The sequence below is a fragment of the Nansenia antarctica genome, assembly GCF_963989245.1.
Source record: "Nansenia antarctica genome assembly, chromosome: 5".
Taxonomy (NCBI): domain Eukaryota; kingdom Metazoa; phylum Chordata; class Actinopteri; order Argentiniformes; family Microstomatidae; genus Nansenia; species Nansenia antarctica.
Window position 1 is genome coordinate 72,448,103 of NC_137690.1, and position 10,269 is coordinate 72,458,371.

Below are 10,269 nucleotides of genomic sequence, written 5' to 3' on the forward strand. Positions count from 1 at the left end.
ACTATACTAATACTGGGTAGGGCCTCCCTTTATTAACACTATACTACTACTGGGTAGGGCCTCCCTTTATTAACACTATACTACTACTGGGTAGGGCCTCCCTTTATTAACACTATACTAATACTGGGTAGGGCCTCCCTTTATTAACACTATACTAATACTGGGTAGGGCCTCCCTTTATTAGGAACACTATACTAATACTGGGTAGGACCTCCTTTTATTAGGAACACTATACTAATACTGGGTAGGGCCCCCCTTTATTAACACTATACTACTACTGGGTAGGGCCTCCCTTTATTAGGAACACTATACTAATACTGGGTAGGGCCTCCCTTTATTAACACTATACTACTACTGGGTAGGGCCTCCCTTTATTAACACTATACTAATACTGGGTAGGGCCTCCCTTTATTAACACTATACTACTACTGGGTAGGGCCTCCCTTTATTAACACTATACTAATACTGGGTAGGGCCTCCCTTTATTAACACTATACTAATACTGGGTAGAAACAGTACAAGGGGGGGTAGTAGAAATATCAGGAGACACAGTATAGGGGGAAGCAGGTGTCTCAGGAGACACAGTGCTGGGGGGTAGTAGATGTCTCAGGAGCAGTGTTGCCACAGTTACTTTGAAAAAGTATTCTGATTACTGATTACTGATTACTCCTTTAAAAAGTAATCTAGTTACTTTACTGATTACTTGATTTTAAAAGTAACTAAGTTAGATTACTAGTTACTTGTTTAGTTACTATTGGCAGCTGCCTAGGCACCCGACCCCCCCCCCCCCCCCCCCCGCAACATAAAAATGAAAACTGGTTTTGCCAAAACTCACTTTATTTTAACAGTAACTTAAATTACATAATTAAACTTTAAACAATAACTTAAAACAACAAAATAAAGAGTCTTTCTTTGCCTCACCCAACATAAATACTTGTTTTTAAACAATAAAATAAATATAATCTTTATTTAACAGTAACTTGCAAGGAGTGGTTTCACAAAACCTAAAACCTACCCTGACCATTCAGGCTTTTACCACAGGACAATATTTTCTTGCCAGCACAGAGTGTACAACGAACATTTATGTTCTTGTCATCCTTTGCTGACACAAACTCAAAATAATCCTTATATTTCCAGCTATTTAACGCATATCTCTGTTCTCGCTCCATTCTTCTGTTTACACTGTGCAATCAGCGTGGTGATACACGTGAGCGATTCTGCTGCAACCTCGTGTTGAAAACGTGAGCACTGACGTCACTCCCCAAGACACGAGAAAAGCAAACAAATGTTTGTTTACTATCGAACATTACAAAGAAATACTGCATTTAGCCTAAGTTATGAGGTAGTAACGCAATAGTAACGCACAGTCACTTGAATAAGTAACTTTAATCCGATTACTGATTTGGAAATAGTATCGCGTTAGAATACTCGTTACTGAAAAAAGTATTCAGATTAGAGTAACGCGTTACTTAGTAACGCGTTACCGGCATCACTGCTCAGGAGGGACAGTACAGGGGGGTAGTAGACGTCTCAGGAGGGACAGTACAGGGGGTAGTAGATGTCTCAGGAGGGACAGTACAGGGGGGTAGTAGATGTCTCAGGAGGGACAGTACAGGGGGGTAGTAGACGTCTCAGGAGGGACAGTACAGGGGGTAGTAGATGTCTCAGGAGAGACAGTACAGGGGGGTAGTAGATGTCTCAGGAGGGACAGTACAGAGGGGTAGTAGATGTCTCAGGAGGGACAGTACAGGGGGTAGTAGATGTCTCAGGAGGGACAGTACAGGGGGGTAGTAGATGTCTCTGGAGGGACAGTACAGGGGGGTAGTAGACGTCTCAGGAGGGACAGTACAGGGGGGTAGTAGATGTCTCAAGAGGGACAGTACAGGGGGGTAGTAGATGTCTCAGGAGGGACAGTACAGGGGGGTAGTAGATGTCTCAGGAGGGACAGTACAGGGGGGTAGTAGATGTCTCAGGAGGGACAGTACCGGGGGGTAGTAGATGTCTCAGGAGGGACAGTACAGGGGGGTAGTAGATGTCTCAAGAGGGACAGTACAGGGGGGTAGTAGATGTCTCAGGAGGGACAGTACAGGGGGGTAGTAGATGTCTCAGGAGGGACAGTACAGGGGGGTAGTAGATGTCTCAGGAGGAGCAGTTAAGGTGTAGCCTGAAGAGATGGAGGTCATCAGTCTCCGACGGAAGATGGGGAGTGACTCTGCAGTCCTGACAGCCGTGGGAAGCTCATTCCACCAGCAGGGGGGAGCCAGTGTAGTGAAGAGACGTGCCGTTGCATTGCTGGCATCATATCTAAGGTACCCACTGCCGTCGTGCCCTTGAGCAAGGGCACTTAACCCCATAATTGCTCCAGGAGCTCCTCTCTTATGGCTGACCCTGTGCCTAGAGAAAAACACATTCCACATTCCACAACAATTTGATTGACTATTTGATTGCATGGCAAATAAACCAATTATAAAAGTTATTATTCTAATGACCTGAGGGAGTGTCACAGGGGATGGAAGGTTTAAGGCAAGGCCTAAGCTCCCGTGGTTAGGTTCCCGTGGTTACAGAGATAGAGATCAAATAAGAGAAACAAATTAAGGTTTTTGGGTGAATTGCTGGGCTGTTTCATCAGCACTGCTCCTCTCCCCCCTCAGCCCCTACCTACATATGCATATGGCGCATAGAACGATAGAGAGATAGAGAGAGGAGGAATAGAGAGGAGGATTAAGAGATGAAGTTGGTGAAGTGTGTGTGTGTGTCTCTCTCTCTCTCTCTCCCTCCCTCCCTCCCTCCCCCTCTCTCCCTCTCTCCCTCTCTCTCTCCCTCTCTCCCTCCCTCCCTCTCTCTCTCTCTCTCCCCCTCTCCCCCTCTCTCTCCCCCTCTCTCCCTCTCCCCCTCTCTCCCTCTCCCTCCCCCTCTCTTCCCCCCTCCCTCTCTCTCTCATAGCTAACCTCATTACCCTGTAGGACCTCCTTCTAAGGTCCAGATGATCACAGTGTTGCCCACAGTGTTGACACTGCTGTGCTTCAGGATCGGTATTACAAGTCTGAGACCCCACAGGACTTCCTCATTCCATTCCATGCCTTCACTTGAGCCCAACTGTCCTGCGATTTCTACCTCCCCCAGCCTTCCCTTGAGCCCAACTGTCCTCCGATTTCTACCTCCACCAGCCTCCCCTGGTGTTCTACCTCCCCCAGCCTCCCCTGGTGTTCTACCTCCCTCAGCCTCCCCTGGTGTTCTACCTCCCCCAGCCTCCCCCTGGTGTTCTACCTCCCCCAGCCTCCCCTGGTGTTCTACCTCCCCCAGCCTCCCCTGGTGTTCTACCTCCACCAGCCTCCGTCGAGGGGGACAACAAACAAAGAGATCAACAAAACGGTGTACTTGATCCTGGCTGGCTCCCTGGCTGACAGGAGAGTCAGTGGTGAATGTGAAACAGCAACACTGCCACCTACAGGCCGCTGTGGGGACTGCTGCTGCTGTGGCATACAGCACCATCGGCACCTTGGGGGGGGGGATTCTGTTCTAAAAGGTAAAATCAAGCTAATGTTTACATCAGAGGTCAAAGGTCACCAGGACCTGTCCATGGATACCAGGGGAGGCTGGGGGAGGTAGAACACCAGGGGAGGCTGGGAGAGGTAGAACACCAGGGGAGGCTGGTCGAGGTAGAAATCGGAGGACGGGCATAATGTACACGTGTTTGATCAAATCAATAGCATTCCTCATTCCCTTCCGTGTATTACAATGAGCCCCATCCTCCGATTTCTACCTCCACCAGCCTCCCCTGGTGCATGCTACATTCAGACTTCAATAGCTGGTGTTTTGAGGACAAGGCACAGACAGTGGGTTTGTAGACAGACACGTACATAATCCAAAAAGCCCCTGTAAGAAATGGGTTTCATGTACAAGCATAAAGTAATTCCCTGAGGAAATGCCATATGATATGAGTGAGTGAGCGTTGATGATCACAGATCTAGACAATACTGTCATCTAGTGGACATAAGAGAGAACTACAAAGTGTTTGGACTTTGACAGGGAGGAGAGTGACCAAATGTTTTTTGGACCAACCAGGTGCCAAAGTGCATTTCTCTGTTTCTGTTTTCTGCCGAAACTAAACTACAGGTTGTAAGCTTTCAAATGATGTGTTGTATATTGAAATCGAACATAAATTGAAGACGACAGGCGCATTCGAATGTTGCTACCCCCTGAAATCACAATCCAGAGAAAAAAGCTGTTTAAAGAGTTGGTTCTTTTTTTAAAAAGGGGCCGATTCTGATTTCACTTGCGCTCAGAGCCTTTCACACACTCAGAGGCTAACCAACAGCTACCTCCCCCAGGCTAACCAACAGCTACCTCCCCCAGACTAACCAACAGCTACCTCCCTTAACACACCCCATGTATACAGACTACCTAAACCTTAACACACCCCATGTACACAGACTTCCTAAACCTTAACACACCCCATGTATACACACTACACACTACCTAAACCTTAACACACCCCATGTATACAGACTACCTAACCTTAACACACCCCATGTATACAGACTACCTAACCTTAACACACCCCATGTATACACACTACCTAACCTTAACACACCCCATGTATACACACTACCTAACCTTAACACACCCCATATATACAGACTACCTAACCTTAACACCCAATGTATACACACTACCCAACCTGAACACACCCCATGTACACAGACTACCTAACCTTAACACACCCCATGTATACACACTACCTAACCTTAACACACCCCATGTATACAGACTACCTAACCTTAACACACCCCATGTATACACACTACCTAACCTTAACACACCCCATGTACACAGACTACCTAACCTTAACACACCCCATGTATACAGACTACCTAACCTTAACACACCCCATGTACACACACTACCTAACCTTAACACACCCCATGTACACACACTACCTAACCTTAACACACCCCATGTATACACACTACCTAACCTTAACACACCCATGTATACAGACTACCTAACCTTAACACACCCCATGTATACAGACTACCTAATCTTAACACACCCCATGTATACACACTACCTAACCTTAACACACCCCATGTATACACACTACCTAAACCTTAACACACCCCATGTATACAGACTACCTAACCTTAACACACCCCATGTATACACACTACCTAACCTTAACACACCCCATGTATACACACTACCTAACCTTAACACACCCCATGTATACAGACTACCTAACCTTAACACACCCCATGTATACACACTACCTAACCTTAACACACCCCATGTATACACACTACCTAACCTTAACACACCCCATGTATACACACTACCTAACCTTAACACACCCCATGTATACACACTACCTAACCTTAACACACCCCATGTACACACACTACCTAACCTTAACACACCCCATGTATACAGACTACCTAACCTTAACACACCCCATGTATACACACTACCTAACCTTAACACACCCCATGTACACACACTACCTAACCTTAAAACACCCCATGTATATAGACTACCTAAACCTTAACACACCCCATGTATACAGACTACCTAACCTTAACACACCCCATGTATACACACTACCTAAACCTTAACACACCCCATGTATACACACTACCTAAACCTTAACACACCCCATGTATACACACTACCTAAACCTTAACACACCCCATGTATACACACTACCTAACCTTAACACACCCCATGTATACACACTACATAACCTTAACACACCCCATGTATACAGACTACCTAAACCTTAACACACCCCATGTATACACACTACCTAAACCTTAACACACCCCATGTATACAGACTACCTAACCTTAACACACCCCATGTATACACACTACATAACCTTAACACACCCCATGTATACAGACTACCTAACCTTAACACACCCCATGTATACACACTACCTAAACCTTAACACACCCCATGTATACACACTACCTAAACCTTAACACACCCCATGTATACACACTACCTAAACTTTAAGCTCACAGAGGGTTTTTGGGCGGAGTAAGACCTTGGTGTGGGAGGGTGGGTAGGGGGAATGTATGCAGGTATGAATGTTGTGTATTTTGGTAATTGTTTTGTCATTGTCCTTTGTGTGTTTGTACATAAAATTAAAATTAAAAATTGATCACAAAAAAACGTTAAGCTCACAGACACTTTAATACTTACTAACACTTTACCTATTACTATGTACAAACGATCTACTTTATTACTAGTTAACTGCTAAATGTATGTCTTATTTGTCACTTATGTACTATTGTCACTTTTTATCTGGAAGTATGCCTGTTGCCTTATACAGGCCTAATATATATAATATAGCTTTTTATTTGTATAGCACTTTTTCTGAAAACGTTGCAGCTCAAAGTGCTCCAATCATTATATAATCATCATTTAATTATTTAGTCATTTAAAGGCCATATTAAAAAGATGGGTTTTTAGTCTTGACTTGAACATAATGTGCTGAGGTTGCATCCCTGATGTAAACTGGCAGGGCATTCCACTCCTTATTGTCTTGTGCTGCAATGTCAGGAACCGAAGCCTTTAATTGTACTGTCTCACACTCTGTGTAATAATGTGACCTAACAACAAACCTTGACAATTGAACTTGGAACACTTCTCTGCACACTTTTACACACTTCCTTTTTACACACTTCCTTTTTACACACTTCCTTTTTACACACTTCCCTTTATTTTTTTGAAATGTTCTTGATTTTTGTCAATGGTCATTGGTTACAACAATCGTCATTACATTCAACATATCACAATCAACTCAGTTCCTATGACCAAAGTCTTTTTTTCTTTTTTATATTAAGTAAAGTAAAGTAAAGACAAAACAAAAACAAAAACAAACAAAGAAAAAGAAATAGCGAGTGAACTTGGGGAGCTTTCATCTTACATATGACAGATTAGAATAGAAAATGATTCAAGAAAATAATGACATCACCCTCTCATGTTCTTTTAACAGTTCAACAGAAATCTGACCTTACAGGTTTAACATATCCTGTCCATTTCGTCCAGATCCGATAGAATCTTTCTACCTGAATTCTAAGGGAGTATGACATCTTTTCCATTATGTATATATCATGAATTATATCTACCCATTCATCCACTGTGGGTACGTCTGGCTTTAACCATTTTCTTGTGATAGCCTTTTTACTTGCTACCAGAAGTATCAATATCAATTTTATGTCGTTACTGTCCCATTTTTCGAATGAGATGTTTCCCAGGTATAAGGTGTCACACTTGAAGGGGATGTTAATTAATAAATGGGACTAGAATTGGGCATTCCCAGAACACATGGTAGTGATTGGCTTCATTCAATCCACAGGATCTCCAACACCCTACACCAGTCCCCTGGTGTCGTTTTTGTAGGGGGGTGATAAAAAAAACTCACACTTCCCTTCCTTTCTATCACCTCTCTTTCCAAGACTTGGGAGAATGTAAGAATGTAATTGTAACTCACACACAAACTCCCCCAGTACATAACATGATGACACAACTCTGACCTCTGACCTGGATGTAGTGTTGCATCATTGCAGGCCTCTATCATTGTTCCCTCTACCAGTGCAGCCGTCCCGTCCTGTGTACCTGCTAAGCAGCTACAATGCTAATAATACATTTAACATGTTCCACATGGAAGCTGTTTAACAGCATCTGACCCTGTCAAGGCAGGCTTGGTGACAGAGAGGGTCACTGTGGTTGCAATCAGGGACAGACTGGGGGGGGCAACAGACCCACCTCCGCCCCCCCCAGACCCCAGACCCCAGGCCCCCCAGCCCCCCAGCCCCCCGAGGTCAGTGTGGTTGCTACACTTCCCTTCTCCTTCGCGGTCTCAGATCGGAGGTGTTGCACAACTCTGGAGACTCCTCTTCTTCCTGCAGACCCAGAATCACACTACCGATGACTGTGACACAGACTAAGAGTGAGTCTGTCCTAATCAATGTATCGACACTTACAGATTCTTTGCCATGTGATCAACTTATCAGTCAATTGTTGGAATTGTTATTGGTATTTTTTGCTCTAGGCACAGGGTCAGCCATAGTCGGCGCTCCTGGAGCAATTAGGGGTTAAGTGTCTTGCTCAAGGGCACATGCAGCTCCCTCCTGAGGCGGGGATCGAACCAGAGACCTTCCAATTGCTAGCCAACCTTCTCTGATCGCTAGGCTACCACCGCCGCCACCTGAGTAGTCTGTGTGGAACCTCTCTGGTGATCTGTGGTTCCCAGGAAAAGCCAGAAAGGTCACACACTCCAACACACTTGCACATAAACACACACAAACACAAACACGCACATGAACACACACACACACACTCAAACACACATGCACTCACACACACACTCCAACACAAACCCTCCAACACAAACACACACACACACACACACACACACACACACAAACATACACACACACACTTGCACATAAACACACTCCAACACACACCACCGAGACAGAGAGAGACAGAGACAGAGAGAGACAGAGACAGAGAGAGACAGAGAGAGACAGAGACAGAGAGAGACAGACAGAGAGAGACAGACAGAGAGAGACAGAGAGAGACAGATGAAGAGAGAGTGGAGCGCGCCTGAGAGTAATGAACAGAGCAGAGTCAGAGGAGAGGAACGGAGTGATCTGTTGTTCATGTCACAGAGTGAGGGATGAAAGGTAAACAAAAAGAGTAGGACGGGAGGTCACATCAAGATGCTGAGGAACCGATAGGGACTGTGGAAGGCTGGGAGGCAGAGAGAGAGAGAGGGAGGGAGGGAGGGAGGGAGAGAGGGAGGGAGAGAGGGAGGGAGGAGAGAGAGAGAGAGAGAGAGAGAGAGGAGAGAGAGAGAGAGAGAGAGAGGAGAGAGACAGGAGAGAGAGAGAGAGGGGAGAGAGACAGGCAGGAGAGAGAGGAAGGAAAGAGAGAAAGAGAGGGAGGGAGAGGAAGAGGGAGAGAGGGACTCCAGGGCGTGCCCTCCAAAATACACGAATGAGACCATCAAGGAAATGTGTCTGACGCTGAGCAGAGCCACCAGGGTGAGGTAGGGTGAGGTAGGGTGAGACAGAGAGAGAGAGACAGAGAGAGAGAGACAGAGACAGAGAGAGACACAGAGAGAGAGAGAGACAGAGAGAGAGAGACAGAGAGAGAGAGAGAGAGACAGAGAGAGAGAGACAGAGAGAGACAGAGACAGAGAGAGACACAGAGAGAGAGAGAGACAGAGAGAGAGAGACAGAGAGAGAGAGGTAGAGAGAGACAGAGAGACAGAGTGAGAGAGACAGAGTGAGAGACAGAGTGAGGTAGAGAGGTAGAGTGAGGTGAGGGCAGCACAGCTTCTCCATGTGAGCGATCCTCCACCTCTCACACACAGGTACTGTAACACCGCCTACTAACAGCATTTCAGCATCACAGGAGATGATAATCAACACTCCTAACTGACTGTGTGTGCCTGTGAGTGTGTGTGTGTGTGTGTGTGTGTGTGTGTGTGTGTGACACTTGTGTTTGTATACAAGTGAATATTTGTCATTGCGCTACAACAGTACTGCATGTTATTTCATGCTAATTCATGCTAATCTAATCTTATCGATCGATCTATCTTTCTAGCTGTCATTTGCGCTACAACACACTGCATGTTAATTCATGGTAATTCATGGTAATCTAATCTATCTATCTTTCTATTTTGTCATTGAGCTACAATGCTGCATTTTCAACTTCTGTCCGTGTTATCAGTTGTCAGTGTGTATTGATTGTACACATTTTATCCACCCAGATTGTGTCTCACTGCCAGTTTACATTAGAGATGCAACCTCAGCAAATATGTTCAAGTCAAGACTAAAAACCCATCTTTTTAATATTGTCTTTAAATGACTTAATTAAATGATGATTATATAATGATTGGAGCACTTTGAGCTGCAACGCTTGCAGGAAAAGTGCTATACAAATAAAGTTATTATTATTATTATTATTATTATTATTATTATTATTATTATTATTATTATTATTATTATTATTATTATTATTATCAGTGAAAGTTAAAGACTAGACTCTGAGAGGCTGTGTGGTTTCAGGCTTTGATACAGTCAAGTCCAAAAATTAGCACCCCCCATTAAATATTGAGTTTTTTTTAAAGAAATATGGACATATCAATATTTTATCTTCTTTCAAACAATATCTATAGATAAAGGTGATGGCATTGAACCAAAAACAATGAGAATTTTACTTTGTTCATTTTTTTGTTAAATAAATGATGAC

General features: G+C 44.4%; 1 protein-coding gene across 1 annotated transcript in view; it reads left to right on the forward strand.

Annotated features, from left to right (window-relative positions):
- Window positions 1-9,231: 9,231 nt before the first annotated feature.
- Window positions 9,232-10,269, forward strand: part of LOC308158632 (tumor necrosis factor alpha-induced protein 8-like protein 2) — a gene marked incomplete at its 3' end in the record, with an annotated part of 6,303 nt that continues 5,265 nt past the window's right edge. Inside the window, exon 1 of the mRNA XM_080532311.1 lies at window positions 9,232-9,388. The remainder of the gene's footprint in view (window positions 9,389-10,269) is intronic.